The sequence below is a fragment of the Antechinus flavipes genome, chromosome 4, assembly GCF_016432865.1.
Source record: "Antechinus flavipes isolate AdamAnt ecotype Samford, QLD, Australia chromosome 4, AdamAnt_v2, whole genome shotgun sequence".
Classification (NCBI taxonomy): domain Eukaryota; kingdom Metazoa; phylum Chordata; class Mammalia; order Dasyuromorphia; family Dasyuridae; genus Antechinus; species Antechinus flavipes.
Window position 1 is genome coordinate 176575795 of NC_067401.1, and position 15642 is coordinate 176591436.

Here is a 15642-nt window from a genome sequence, read left to right on the forward strand (position 1 = left end):
ATAATAGGGAGTGGACAACATTTGATTTAATTCTTATCTGAACTATTGAAGGAAGAAAAAAATACACATTATAAATAGTTGGATTATGATGTTCATCTTGGCCAACATAGTAGTGGGAGAAAAAAAGAGGAAAGGAAGAGAAGTATAAGAAGGAGGTTCAATAAATGGAGCAGTGATAAGAAGGAAAACAAATCTTAAAGAGGATGCAGAATAAAAAGAACAAGGTTAAGTATGAAAGAACGGTTGGAGGGAATTACATAGTTGTAGTTAGCAATCATAATTGTGAATGTGAATGGAATAAATTCACTCACAAAATGGAAGAGGATAGCAGAATGAAATAGAAACCAGAATCCAACAATATGCTGTTTACAAGAACCGTACAGAAAACAGATTTGCATAGAGTTAAAATAAAGGGCTAAAGCAGAATATAATAAGTTTCTGCTGAAGTGAAAAAAGCAAGGATAGAAATTGCTCAGAGGAAAAACAAAAGTAGACATAAATAAGAGATAAAGAGGAAAACTACATTATGAAAGGTACCATAGACAATGAATTAATAGCAGTACTGGACATGTGTACCAGATGACACACAAATTATTATTAGCTTTAATAATTATCAAATTTAAATTATTGATTTGAATTATTAATTATTAAAGGAAAAGTTCAGTGATTTATAGTACACAATAAATACTATACATAGCATAAATACACAGTAAAACTATTATAGTAAGGAACCTCAACTGAGATTCAATTGATTCCTGAGATCTTAATAAATCTAACTATAAAACAAACAACAGAGAAGGTAAGGAGATAGATTTTCAGAAAAGTTAGAGATGATAGACCCTTAGAAATATTGCATGAAAATATAAGGAATATACTTAGTTCTTGTGTATAAATGACACCTTCACAAAAATTGACACTGTATTAGACCATAAAAGTCTTATAAAGAAATGTAGAGAACTATTAAAAGTAACTTTTTTCTGATAATAATGCAATAAAAATGGTATTCAATGGCAAGAGTAAAAATCAGCTGGAGATTAAATAAAGAGGATTTATTTTGTGAAAAATAGCACATTTATTCCTGTTAATATTATAAAATATAGGAATAAACAGAGCTTTTCTTAAGTAGTATCTATTTTTTTTATTGCTGAAGCTAACATTTCTAGTACAACATTGAATAAAAGGGGTAATAATGGGCTTCTGATCTTATTGGGAAGCCTTTTAAGCTTATCCCAATTATAGATAATACTTGTTGATGGCTTTAAGGAAAGCTCCATTTATTCCCACTGGTGTTTTTAATAGGAATGGGTACTGTATTTTGTCAAAAGCTTTTTCTGCATTTATTGAGCAATCATGATTTCTGTTATTGCTTTTATTGATATGTTCAATTTTGCTAATAGTTTTTCTAATATTGAACCAACCCCACCTTTCTGGTATAAATCCCATCTGGTCATAGTGTATTATCTTGGTGATAATTGCTGTGATCTCTTTGCTAATATTTTATTTAATATGTTTGTATCAGTATTCATGTCCCTTTTTAATCCCTATTAGATCTTTCTTAGTTATCATTAAGCACCACTTTTATATCATAATAAGAATTTAGTAGAATGCCCTCTTTATTAAAGTCCTGGAGATTTTTGCTTTGGAAATTGATTAATAGTTTGTGTTCAAATTCTTTTTTTTCCCTAAAATGAAGTTATTTAAGTATTTTATTTTCTCTTTTGTTAATCTGGGCAATTTTATCTTTTTGTAAATATTCCATTTAATTTGTATTGAAGATTGATTGGCATACAATTGGGCAAAATAGCTCTTAATTAAGAGCTTATTGCCTTAATTTCATCTTTCTTATCGGTGAATTCGCCCTTTTTTAAAAAATTTAATTTAATTTTGATTTTCTTCTTTTTTAAATCAAATTAACCAAAAGTTTAATTCTCCTCCCCCATCCCAATAAATCAAACCCTTGTTTTTATTTATTAGTGAAGTGGATTTCTCACTTTCAGTTTGATTAAAATTTCTATTGATTTTCCAGAATGTCTAATTTGGTATAATTGCGGATTTTCAATTTGTTCATTTTCTAGCTTTTTTGGTTGTATGCCTAATTCCTTGATCTGCTTATAGAAATATAATATTTTCCCTAAGTATTGCTTGTGACTGCAACCCATAAATTTTGGTATTTTATCTTATTATTTCCATTATCCTTAAGTGTTATGTCCTACTTTCTAGAGCCCCCAACTTTGGGGTGATTAAAATATTGAGTCCTTCTTTCTAGAGTCCCCAGGTTGGGGCAACAGAATGTACTGTTGCTTTTTAGAGCCCCCACACTGGGGTGGTTAAAATATCCTGCTTTCTAGAGTCCCTATGTTGGGGTGACAAAACATACCATTGCTTTCTAGAGCCTCCACACCAGGTGATTAAAATATATCTTCCTAGTGGAGAAGTGATGAGGTGGGACTCCTAAGGACGGGGAAAAATGGAGTCCATTTATTTCAAGGGCTTTCCCATTTTTATAATGTAACAAAAACAGCACTGTGCACGTGGGACCACATAACTTGCTGTTGTATGTAGTTTTCCTGGTATCACTCTACCTCAATCTCCACACAGGTTGTCACTAACCCCTGACTTCTCAGGAAGGCTGAGAGCCCTTAGGGGAGATGGGGAGCCGAACCAGACATTGTTAACAGGTTTCCTTTGGGCTGAAGGGTCTTATACCTTACCCAGAGTTCCCCTTTATACTGAAGAAAATTATTATTTCTATGATTTGTTGTTCGATTCATTCATTTCTTTAGGAATAGTTTCCAATTAATTTTTAATCTATCTTTCCATGGCCCTTTATTACATATAATTTTTGATGTATCATGATCTAAAAAGGATGCATTTAATATTTCTGCCTTCCTGCATTCGATTGTATCATTTTTCTATTATAATACATGGTCAGTTCTTGCATAGGTGCCATTTACCACTGAGGAAAAAAATATATATATATATTTCTTTCTATCCCCATTCAATTTTCAGCAGAGGTCCAACTTTTAAAAAATTTTATTCACCTCCTAAACTTTTTTCTTGTTTATTTTATGGTTAGATTTATCAACTCTCGAGAGGACGACTTTGAGTTCCCTTTGAGTTTTGCTGTCTATTTCTTCCTCAAAGTCACTTAGCTTCTCCTCTAGACATTTGGATACTATGCCTCTAGGTGCATATTTTTGATTTATGTTTGATTTTAATTTCATTTTTTATGATATTTTTTATCAAGATGTAGAGAACTTTTACTTTTTTAAACAGATCGCTTTTTTACTTTTGCTTTAAAATTAAGATTAGGGGATTAAGGGAAGGAGAAAAAATTTGGAACACAAGGTTATTCGAGGGTAAATGAAAGTTCCAAACTTCCAAGGGCAGTTTTCCTATCTTTGCATGTATTTTGAAAAAGAAAGAGTTATTACTATTTTTAAAAAAAAAATTGGCTTAGCACATCTTCAGGGCTCTCTCTCACCAAGGAATCTCACATACAACTGTCCACAGGATCCTAAATCTATAGCTGGAAAGAACCTCAGTGATCCTTATTTTACAGAGGGGAAACTGAGGTTTAGGGAGAGGAAAAGACTTGCATAAGGTCACATATAGGATCCTAGCTTTAGAATTGGAAGGGACCTCAGAGATCATTTAGTTCAACCCCCTCATTTTGCAGAGGAGGAAACTGAGGCCCAAGGAAACTTTTTAAGTGACACTTATCTAGTAAAAATTTACAATTTTGGCCTTTTGGCCTTTTGGGACAACACTGACTCACTCCTTTCCAGCAATTGCTTGACAACTCATAGCAGATCCAGATTGGGTTAGGAGTCTGCTTCCTGTGATGACCATGTATTTAAAATCAGCCGGAGTCAGGAATTCAGGTTAGAGGAAAATCTTCTATCTTTATACTTTGTGGAGGTGAAGAGGGATTGGAGGTGAAGGGGGGTCGCAATAGCAATGTGAGCAGCTGTATCAAGAAACTAGCCAGCAGTCTCTCTTTTCGCTTCCCTTTCCCCCTTCCCTGCCTCCACCCACCAAAATTGTCATTTCCTATACAACACATCAGGACTTGCACAAAGAGTGGGCGGGGGCCATTCTTTCTCCAAGCATATATATTAATTAATAAAGTGTGGTCCAATTACTCTTTAGCGTCACGTGCTTGGGACCTCAGTGTATCAACTCGAGCTTCAGCCCATTACAGCTTCCTTTAGATCTAACATGAGGTCCTGAAAGGTTCTCCTTTGCTGGAATAGTCTGTCCTTGTTCTTTTTTTCTTGCTTCATCCTTTCCAGATAATGACATTCCTCAGCCGACATGAAGGAATTCTGTTCCAGATATTCCCTGCTGATCATTTTCCTACCAGTCAATAACAGGTCTTTTTTTCCTTAACAAGAAGTTGCTTAGTTTCCTCAAAGTACTTCTCCAAGCAACTTTGAAGGTGCTGAATCTTCTGTTTTGTTTTTTTTTTTAAATTTCAGCTTAACTTCAAATTAGCTTAACTTCAAAATCATAATAGATTTTGCTCCAGTCTTTTACCTTTACTATGTGTTTATCTCTCTGCTTTATATGTATTTCTTGTGAAAAATATATTGTAAGACTCTTGTTTTTTTATTCACTCTGCTTATCCCATTCACACTTGTAGTTATGCTTATTAACTGTGCATTTTCCTTTATTTTATTTTTCCCTATTTATACTTTTCTCTTTCCTTTTACCTTGGACTTCTTCAGTGGTGTTTTGCTTTTGAACACCATTTCCCTTATTCTGCCTTCCCTTCTATAACCGCTACCACTTCCCTTTTACTCTTCTCTTCCTAGTTCTATATAGGGTAAGATAGATTTCTATGCCCAATTGAGTGTGTGTTATTCCATTTTTGAGCTAAATCCAATAAGAGTAAGCTTCAAACAATGCTTACTGCTTCTACTGTAACTGTAATAGATCTGTAATAGATCTTTCATGCCTTTTCATATAACATAATTTACCCCATTCTGCCTCCCTTTTTCCTCTTCTCCCGACAATTATTTTTTCACCTCTTAATAAATTTTTTAATCATTAGATCAAAGTCAATTTATATCTGCACCCTCGAAGAATACTACTTAACTGCCCTAATATAGATATTGTTCTTTTTTCCTCAAGTTTATTTTTTAAAATAAATGTAAATGTCAACATTCATTTTTGTAAAACTTTGTGTTCTAGATTCTTTTTCTTCTCTCCCTCACCTCCCCCCTCCCCAAGGCAGCAAGCAATTTGATATAGGTTAAATTTGTGCAATCCTTTTAAAATATATTTCCATAATTGTCACGTTGTACAGGAAAAATCATATCAAAAGAAAAAAACACAAGAAAGAAAAAAACAAATAAAAAGGTGAAAGTATTATTCTTTGATCCACAATCAGTCTCTAAGACATCCTCTCTCTGGATGTGATTGGCATTTTCTATCCCAAGTCTATTGGAATTGCCTTGAATCATTACAGTGTTCTCTTGATTCTGCTCACTTCATTCAGCATCAGTTTATGTAAGTCTTTTCAGGCTTTTCTGAAACCAGCCTGCTAATCATTTTTTACACAGCAATAATATTCTATTACCATCATATATCAAACTTATTCAGCCATTCCCCAGCTGATGGATATCCACTCAGTTTCCAGTTCCTTGCCTCTATTAAAAAAAAAAAAAGAGCTGTTACAAACATTTTTGCATATATGGGATCTTTGCCTTTTAAAAATTTTCTCTTTGGGATATAGACCTAGATCAAAGTATATGCATAGTTTTATAGCCTTTTGGGCATAATTTCAAATTGCTCTCCAGAATAATAAGATCATTTCACAACCCCACCAACAATGTATTAATATTCTGTTTTCCCTCATACCCTCCAACATTATTATGTTTTCCTGTCATAGAACTATTATTCTTAAGAGTTGTAAGTATCATCTTTCCCATATAGGGATGTAGACAGTTTAATGTGAATACTTTTTTTTCTTTCCTGTTTACCTTTTTATGCTTCTCTTTAGCCATGGGTAGGTTGAGCCAATATAAAACATGAATTAATTTGCTTGTTCCATGTCATATCAATTATCTGAATCAAATTTGTAAGAATAAGAATCATTAATTCCCCAGTTAAAAAATCATGAAAGCTTATTAAGGCAATTTTCAGAGAATGTGATTAAAAGTAATAGCTGAAAAAATGATCTAAATCACTAATAGAGAAATGTAAATGAAAATAATTCTGAGGCACCCTTTTACACCCATCTGATTAACTAAGATGACAATAAAGAAAAGATGATACATTCTGGAGTTCATATGAGAAAATAGGTAAAGCAATGTACTGTTGGTAAGACTGAATTAATCCAGGCATTCTGGAAAATAATTGGAAATTTGACCAAAAAGCTCTTAAACTCTATATATTTTAACTCAGCAATACTGTTGCTAGGCCATACATAAAAGTCATAAAAGAATGAAAAAAATCCAAATGTACAAAAATATTTATGGTAGCTCTTTTTGTGGTGGCAAAAAATTGGAAACTGAAATGAAAACCATCAATTGGGAGATGGCTGCACAAGTTTTGGTTTATGAATGTAATGGAATATTTTTGTGTTCTAAAAAAAATGATAAATGATGGTTTTAAAAAAACCTAGAAAATTTGCATGAACTAAAGCAAAATGAATGAGCAGAACCATTAGAACAATCCACAATAAGGCTTCTTAAACTTTTTCCACTTTTTTACCCAAGAAATTTTTATGCAATTCTAGGTATGTAAGATTGTTATGCAAACAAACATTTGCTGATAATAAACTTATTTTATTTCTTAGCCATATATGTAATTTCCATTTATTAAATATGAAATCAATTTGCATATTTTATTTATTTTTATACAAAGAATTAAATCTTGGTGGAATGTTTGATACATTTTACTGTTGCCAAATTTTTCATGACCCTATATGAATGAAACCCCACAGTTAAAAAAGCTTTGATCTACAGAGTAACAATCATATAGTAAAAATAATCAGCTGAGAAGGAGTTTTATAATACAGTGATCCAGTACAATTCCAAAAGATAGATGATAAAGCATACCATCTAACTCTAGAGAGAGAACTTTTAGATTTAGAGTTTATGTGGATGCATTATCTGATGATACTATATCTTTGAGGAATTATTGCACTTCGTCACTAAATGTAGAAGTGTTTTCTAAAAATTTACTTCCTCTCACAGTAATAAAACCAAGATATATATATATATATATATATATATATATATATATATATATATATATATATATATATATACACACACACACACACACACATATATATATGTGTATATATATATATATATATACACATACATATATATCTTTTGACATAAAAGTTTTTAATAGCTAAGGTTGGCTATGCCAGTTTGGTCATTTAGGTTTAAGAATGGAACAAAATGAGAAATTTGATAGTTCCTCTAACAGTTAGCAAAGGGGGCTTTACCTTGAGTAGATGAAGGACTTCCAAAACAAAAGACATTCCTTAAAGTTTTAATTTGTTAAGTTGAACATTACTTCTCAGTTTTGGTTTTGCTGCTGGTTACTTTGAGGGGCCCCATTCTCCTCCTGTGTTGGTGGTGGTAGTTTTGGCAAGACAGAAATTGGGCAATTGACTTGCCCAAGGTCACACAGCTAGCAAGTGTTAAGTGTCTGAAATTGCATTTGAATTCAGGTCCTCATGACTCCATGATTACTGCTCTATTCAATGTGCCATCTAGTTGACCCTGATGTTTTGTTTGTATTCAGATAATCCATAAGCTAAGATGGTTCCTGACCATTTTAGCTAAATATATAAGTTCAATGCCTTCTAAGAAAAAGAACTAGTTCTTCTTACTTTACTGGAGAACTCTGACAATGAATATTGCAAAGCAACCTGCAGCATAAAGGTAAATAGTAAAAATGAAAATTGCCAGGAGAAAAGGTAAACTGAGATAAGAAGTTAAATTTCATTAATAAACTTGAGACAATCTCTTCCATAAATAAGAATGAAATTGGAATTTCTAGTCTCCAATTAAGGATTTAAATAAATAAATTATTTCTTGGTATCCAAGGAAATTCTAAGGCCCTTGAGGGCAAAAAATACTTTGTTTTTAATACTGAGATAGCATTTTACCATAGTTAATTTAAATGTTTATTTCATTAAAGTTGGTTCAAAAGAAAAGCTCATATTACTAAATAATTTGAAAGTCATAAAATGTATCAGAAGAATTTTCTAGTATTGAGAAGTACCATTTGGTTTGGAAACATATTTTCCTTCTTATTCTTCTTATTTGTTCATGAAATGACTTTATTAATGATGGACTGTTTTGTGAAGAAAAGCAAAAATGCCAAATTTGCTGTAAGATGTGTGAAAGGAAACAATGCACAAAAAGACTTGGAAAGATGTTGGGTCTAGATTGTGAATGGCTTTAAATGCCATAGGAGTTTTATTTAATCTTAAGAATAGGAATCTTTAGTATTTATTGAGCAGCAGAGAAACATGATCATACCTCTGTTTTAGGAATATCTCTTGACAACTTTGTGGAGAATAGAGAAGAACAACTTGAAGCAGGCACACCAATTAAGAGTCTCTAGTCCAGGAAAGGAATGATGAAGGCCTGAACAAAAGTGGAGGGGAAAGAAATGGATGTGAGAGTTGTCATAAAGATCACAATCAACAATACTTAGTAGCTAATTGAATATATAGGATGTTGAACTTTCAAAACTATAAGGATGGTGCTTCATAGGATAGGAATAGAAGACTGAATTTTATTTAAAATTCTTGAGTTAATTGTTTATTAAAGATAATGGCTTGTGATAATCTAAAAGATGTGTTTTATCTTTTCTTGGTTTGGGTATTGCCATTTATAGTCATCTCTTGAAAGATTTAGGGGAGGGTGCTTAATTTTTATAACTTTTTTTTTTTTAAAGAAATTTAAGTCTATCAGGAGCGGGAGGGTTTTGTTTTGTTTTGTATTGGGTTTTTTTTGTTTTTTTTAGGTAATTCCTTTACAACTAGACTTCTTTTTCTGAAATTGGGTTTATTTAAGATCTCAATCTGGTCTTCTGATAATTTGGATATTTTTTGAATTACTATTATAATTTTATAATATGTTCTGATTCTTATCTTTTCTGTTTTTGTTGTGATTTCATCTTGTTTTTTTTTATTATATTGATTAATTTTCTGCTTTTCCTAATCAGATTAAAATGTTTAAAAATCAATTGTGTTCATCTTTTATAAAGAACCAACTTTTAGTTTTATTTATGATTTCTATGTGTTTTTATTTCTAATTTTTGTTTCCTTTGTAAATTTTAAGATCTAATTTTTTGTGCTTAATTTCACATTGATTTGATGGCTTTTTAATTTTTTAAAAAATTCATTTAATCTTTTTTTTTTTATTTTGTTAAAATATGTTTGTAATGATATGATTTTCTCCCTGAGGACTGCTTTAAATTCATCCCAGAAATTTTGGTATGTTGTTTCATCATTATCTTTACATAATTGTTTTTTCTAATTTCCTTTTTTTTTTTTGATCTACTTGTTATTTAGGATTTCATTGTTAAGTCTCTATTTGGGTTTGTATCCAGTTTGCTTAACGTCTGGGTACCCACTACTGTTTTTATTATCTTATGGTGTCAAAGGGATCTATTAATTATTTCTGCCTTTTTGCATTTATTTGCAGTAATTATACATTCCTCTGTGTGGTGCTGGGAAAGATGTATATTCTTTTGCTCTTTTTGTTAGAAGACACCCCAAATCTTTTAATTGTACTCTTTCCAGAAATTTTTATAATTCTATATTTTCTCTTCTATTTATCTTTCAATTAAACTCCAAAACTGAGAGCTAGATCAAAGTATCCTGTTATATTTGTGTCACTGTCATCTCATAAAACAGTTGTATAATAAGGTATTTGGAGTATATAAGTTTATTACTGCTACAACCAAAATTCTGTTTCTACCTCTACCACGTGTACATTTAGAAAGAAGTTTCTTACTAGTCTATCTGCTGTCATTCCCTTGTTGCAGTTATTGACCACTATATTTACTCACTTCTTGTGTTTTTCTTTGGAGTATGTTAGAAGCAAATCACTTCAATTGTGGTTTTTCTTTCTTAAAATGTTTCAAATGCCTCTTTATAAAAAGTACATCTTTTTTTCATGTATGATTAAGTTCTGATTTGCAGGGAATGTCACTGTGAGGTTGTATCCTGAGCTCCATTACTCTTTAGAACACTTTATTCCGTTTCCTCCTACTCTTTCTGGTGAGTTCAGAATAGTCTTGTGTTACTTGAGTTTTCTTTCCTTTGTTTTTGAAGGTTTTTCTTTTGATGACTTGTATTACTTGTTTCTGAATTTAGTTGTTAAATTTAACCACTATGTGTCTTGGGGTTTACAATATTTTTTTTGGGGGGGGTTCTTTTTTTCTAGAGTTGTTCCGTGAATTCATTCACTTGCTCTCTAATTTTCTTCAATCACAAATTTTAGGTCAGTCTTTTCTGTTATTTCCTACATTATGATATTTAGAGTGTTAGTTTTGTTCTTTATTGTTTTTGTTTTGTCATATTCTTCTGGAAAACTTGTGATTCTTAGCTTATTTTTACAGATCTTATCTTCAAGATCAAAGTTTTGCTTACATATTGAGAATATTTTCTTTTAATGTTACTTTTTTTTTGCCTTCTAGATTACCTTTCACATATATTTATTTTGCTTTTTCAATCTGTTCTTTTTGTTTCTTTGGTAAAATTTGGCAGAATTCATTTTTTTAATGCTATTATTTTTGTTGTACAGGCTATAAATTGTGCTTTCATCACTCCCATTTCTCTTTGGAACCCTTCAGGAACAGCATGTTGTTACTTCATTATCTCAAGTAGATAACTGTCTCATATGATGGATCATTTTTCTTCATTTTGTACTTTTTGTTCATCGATGCCTACACTTACTAGATCAGGAGGCTATGTTCCTTCTGTTAATATTTTTCACATTGATTTATCTCATTATTTTCAGAGTCTTTGAATTTTTTTCTTCTTGAGATCTTTAATAATTTTAGCTGTTTAAAATTTTTCTTTATTTCCCCCTACTCACGTTCTGATGTCCCTTTTTAAGTTGAAAATCTTAAAACATCTCAGCTTCATGCACGGCTACCAGTTAAGGCCTATGTGATTCAGAACTGGTCTGAATTAGATGCTATATTCTTGTCCTCAGGCTTTTGGGGTTTATGTGCAACAACCCTCTGTTCCCTTTCTTCCCCTCTTCCATTCCCCTCATCCTTGACCTGGATCCTACTCCCTCTGTTCCTGACTTCTTTGCCCCTTGCATTGGCACTTCAATTCTTTGCAGTGCTCTTTCATTCTCTCACTTTCGGTTCAGAGCCTCACAGTCCTAGTATTGCATGGTTGCACTCCTGTAGCAGACTTTTATTTCAGAAAAGTTGGGTCCACTCTAATATTGCCTGAGCAAACTTCTACAGCCTGCAGCTGAAAGGGGAATTGATATAAGAATGGGTTTTTCTGTGTTACATGGTTGGATCTGCTAGTACATTCTTTTTTTTTTTTTTTTACATTTTTAATGACTGCTTTATTATATCGTGTGAATAACAAAGGCATGAAAATGAAGCACATATAACAAGAGTAGAGTTTCATAATAGAATAAAATCAATAGAAAAATGATGCTTACATATATTTAATGTTATGCATAGCTATTATTTTGTTGTAAGTTAATTAGGCATATTTGTGTTGATTTTGTTTATCTCTGTTCAAGTGACAGATTCTCTTGAGCCTATTATGTCAAATATATTCCTTATTCCTTATTCCTTTTTATTTTTTAATTTTAAATTTTTTAAAATTTTATAATAACTTTTTATTGACAGGAACCCATGTCAGGGTAATTTTTTTACAACATTATCCCTTGCACTCGCTTCTGTTCCGATTTTTTTCCCCTCTCTTCCTCCACCACCTCCCTCCCCCCCCATTGGCAAGCAGTCCTATATATGTTAAATATGTTGCAGTATATCCTAGATATGTTTGCAGAACCGAACAGTTCTCTTGTTGCACAGGGAGAAATGGATTCAGAAGGTAAAAATAACCCAGGAAGAAAAACAAAAATGCAAATAATTTACATTCATTTCCCAATGTTCTTTCTTTGGGTGTAGCTGCTTCTGTCCATCATTTATCCATTGAAACTCAGTTAGGTCTCTTTGTCAAAGAAATCCACTTCCATCAGAATACATCCTCATACAGTATCGTTGTTGAAGTGTATAATGATCTCCTGGTTCTGCTCATTTCACTTAGCATCAGTTCATGTAAGTATCTTCAAGCTCTCTGTATTCATCCTGCTGGTCATTTCTTATAGAACAATAATATTCCATAACATTCATATACCACAATTTACCCAGCCATTCTTCATTTGATGGGCATCCATTCAATTTTCAGTTTCTAGCCACTACAAACAGGGCTGCCACAAACATTTTGGCACATACAGGTCCCTTTCCCTTCTTTAGTATTTCTTTGGGATATAAGCCCAGAAGTAACACTGCTGGATCAAAGGGTATGCACAGTTTGATAACCTTTTGGGCATAATTCCAGATTGCTCTCCAGAATGGTTAGATTCGTTCACAACTCCACCAACAAGGCATCAGTGTCCTAGTTTTCTTGCATCCCCTCCAACATTCATCATTATTTTTCCTGTCATCCAATCTGACAGGTGTGTAGTGGTATCCCAGAGTTGTTTTAATTTGCATTTCTCTGATCAATAGTGATTTGGAACACTCTTTCATATGAGTGGTAATAGTTTCAATTTCATCATCTGAAAATTGTCTGTTCATATCCTTTGACCATTTATCAATTGGAAAATGGCTTGATTTCTTATAAATTTGAGTCAATTCTCTCTATATTTTGGAAATGAGACCTTTATCAGAACCTTTAACTGTAAAGATGTTTTCCCAGTTTGTTGCTTCCCTTCTAATCTTGTTTGCATTCGTTCTGTTTGTACAAAGGCTTTTTAATTTGATATAATCAAAATTTTCTATTTTGTGATCAATAATGGTCTCGAGTTCATCTTTGGTCGCAAATTTCTTTCTCCTCCACAAGTCTGAGAGATAAACTATCCTATGTTCCTCTAATTTATTTATAAATCTCGTTCTTTATGCCTAGATCATGGACCCATTTTGATCTTATCTTGGTATACGGTGTTAAGTGTGGGTCCATGTCTAATTTCTGCCATACTAATTTCCAGTTATCCCAGCAGTTTTTATCAAATAATGAATTCTTATCCCAAAAGTTAGGATCTTTGGGTTTGTCAAACACTAGATTGCTATAGTTGACTAGTCAGTCTTGTGAACCTAACCTGTTCCACTGATCAACTAATCTGTTTCTTAGCCGAATACCAAATGGTTTTGGTGACTGCTGCTTTATAATATAATTTTAGATCAGGTACAGCTAGGCCACCTTCATTTGATTTTTTTTTTCATTAATTCCCTTGAGATTCTTGGCTTTTTATTGTTCAATATGAATTTTGTTGTTATTTTTTCTAGATCATTAAAATATTTTCTTGGAAGTCTGATTGGTATAACACCAAATAAATAGATTAGTTTAGGGAGTATTGTCATCTTTATTATATTCGCTCGGCCTGTCCAAGAGCACTTAATATTTTTCCAATTATTTAAGTCTGACTTTATTTGTGTGGAAAGTTTTTTGTAATTTTGCTCATATAATTCCTGACTTTCCTTTGGTAGATAGATTCCCAAATATTTTATGCTGTCAACAGTTATTTTGAATGGAATTTCTCTTTGTATCTCTTGCTGTTGGATTTTGTTGATGATGTATAAAAATGCTGAGGATTTATGGGGATTTATTTTGTATCCTGCTACTTTGCTAAAGTTATGAATTATTTCTAATAGCTTTTTAGTAGAATCTCTGGGGTTCTCTAAGTATACCATCATATCATCTGCAAAGAGTGATAGTTTGGTTTCCTCATTGCCTACTCTAATTCTTTTAATCTCTTTTTCGACTATTGCAGAGGCTAGTGTTTCTAATACAATATTGAATAATAATGGTGATAATGGGCAACCTTGCTTCACTCCAGATCTTACTGGGAAAGGTTCCAGTTTTTCCCCATTGCATATGATGCTTACTGACGGTTTTAAATATATGCTCCTGACTATTTTAAGGAAAAGTCCATTTATTCCAATGCTTTCAAGTGCTTTTATTAGGAATGGATGTTGGATTTTATCAAGTGCTTTTTCTGCATCTGTTGAGATGAACATATGGTTTTTGTTTGTTTGGTTATTGATATAGTCGATTATGCTAATAGTTTTCCTAAGAATGAACCAGCCCTGCATTCCTGGTATAAATCTTACTTGGTCATAGTGTACTATCCTGGAGATGGTTTTCTGTAATCTTCTTGCTAATATCTTATTTAAGATTTTCTGCTAGTACATTCTTGCTATCTATAACATGAGAATTGGACGAGAACTGTTGAGTGAGCTCAGAGTCAATGAGCTTCAGTTTTTTTTTGTTTTTTTTTTTTTTTTTTAACTTTCTTTTGGACTGTGGGTGTCTTAGACCATGGAGACAAATGAACTTCCTTTACCTCTAATGGATAATTTTTTGTTGTGGAGAGGTTTTGTGAGAAATACTCCATTGGATTTTGCAGAGATTAAGTTAAAAGTCTTTAATTACACAACTACAGAAGTGGAAATCCTTTAAAATAGAAATGCCTTAATACTTATCCTTTTTTACATCTGAAACACAAGTCCCTTCCCTGATGCCCCAGAGTACCAGAGTACAATCTTTCTAGAGTATGTAATCCCTTTACATGAGTGAGTGAGACAAGAAACTGAAGACTTCTGAGAATATAACTTTGGGTAATACAAGATTTGGCACCAAAGATCTGTTTAAGCATTAGGCTCTGGGAAAAAGAGCAAAAATTTACTTTTCCAGTAGAAAATACCTCTTGACCTTTACCTAACTGCTTAGAGAAGAACCTGACTAATTATTTAATGGCCTGGAGATTTGAGAAGCCTTCAAACTTACTATCTCTATTTGTTTACTTGCCTGAAATAAAATAGACTGAATCTTCTTAGTAATCTAGGAAACCTTTAACCCCTCTGGTTTAATATATTACTTACCTCTAAATATGTCTCCTTAGAAATTGATTATTGAATTGATTGGTTAGAAACTTTGAAGCAGAACAAACCCCTTTTTCTTAATATCATTTTGAAATATTTATTGCTTAACGAAAACCCTAGTACCACAGAAGCCTATCTGTAGTCCAAAGACAAATAAAGGAATAAAGGCCGAGTTTGCCAATGATTTTAGGAGGATTAACAGGAGATGGGTGGGTGAATAGTTTCTGTAATTTTTTTTTTCTTGATTAATTAAACCACCTATTAGCCTCTTTAAAATTGGCTTACTTTCTTTGCACACTCAGGGAACAGATCTCCACTTCTTGGGAGATTCTAATAAAACTTCTAATCGTTACTTTGAGAGATGTTTGAGTAATCATTTTTGTTCAGGGCTTGCTTGTACTGTTCCACACATGAGTGTAAATCTCTACCTCAATTACTTCATTACTCCTCCTTTGACATTCATCTTATTTGGAAATAGTTCAGTCCTTCCCCTGATTTCCTATTGGCTGGGTATTA

At 32.4% G+C, this 15642-nt stretch overlaps 1 protein-coding gene across 4 annotated transcripts in view; it reads left to right on the plus strand.

The window, feature by feature from the left end:
- MAP2K4 (mitogen-activated protein kinase kinase 4) overlaps positions 1–15642 on the plus strand; it is a 273432-nt gene that overhangs the window by 82333 nt on the left and 175457 nt on the right. The window lies entirely within an intron of this gene.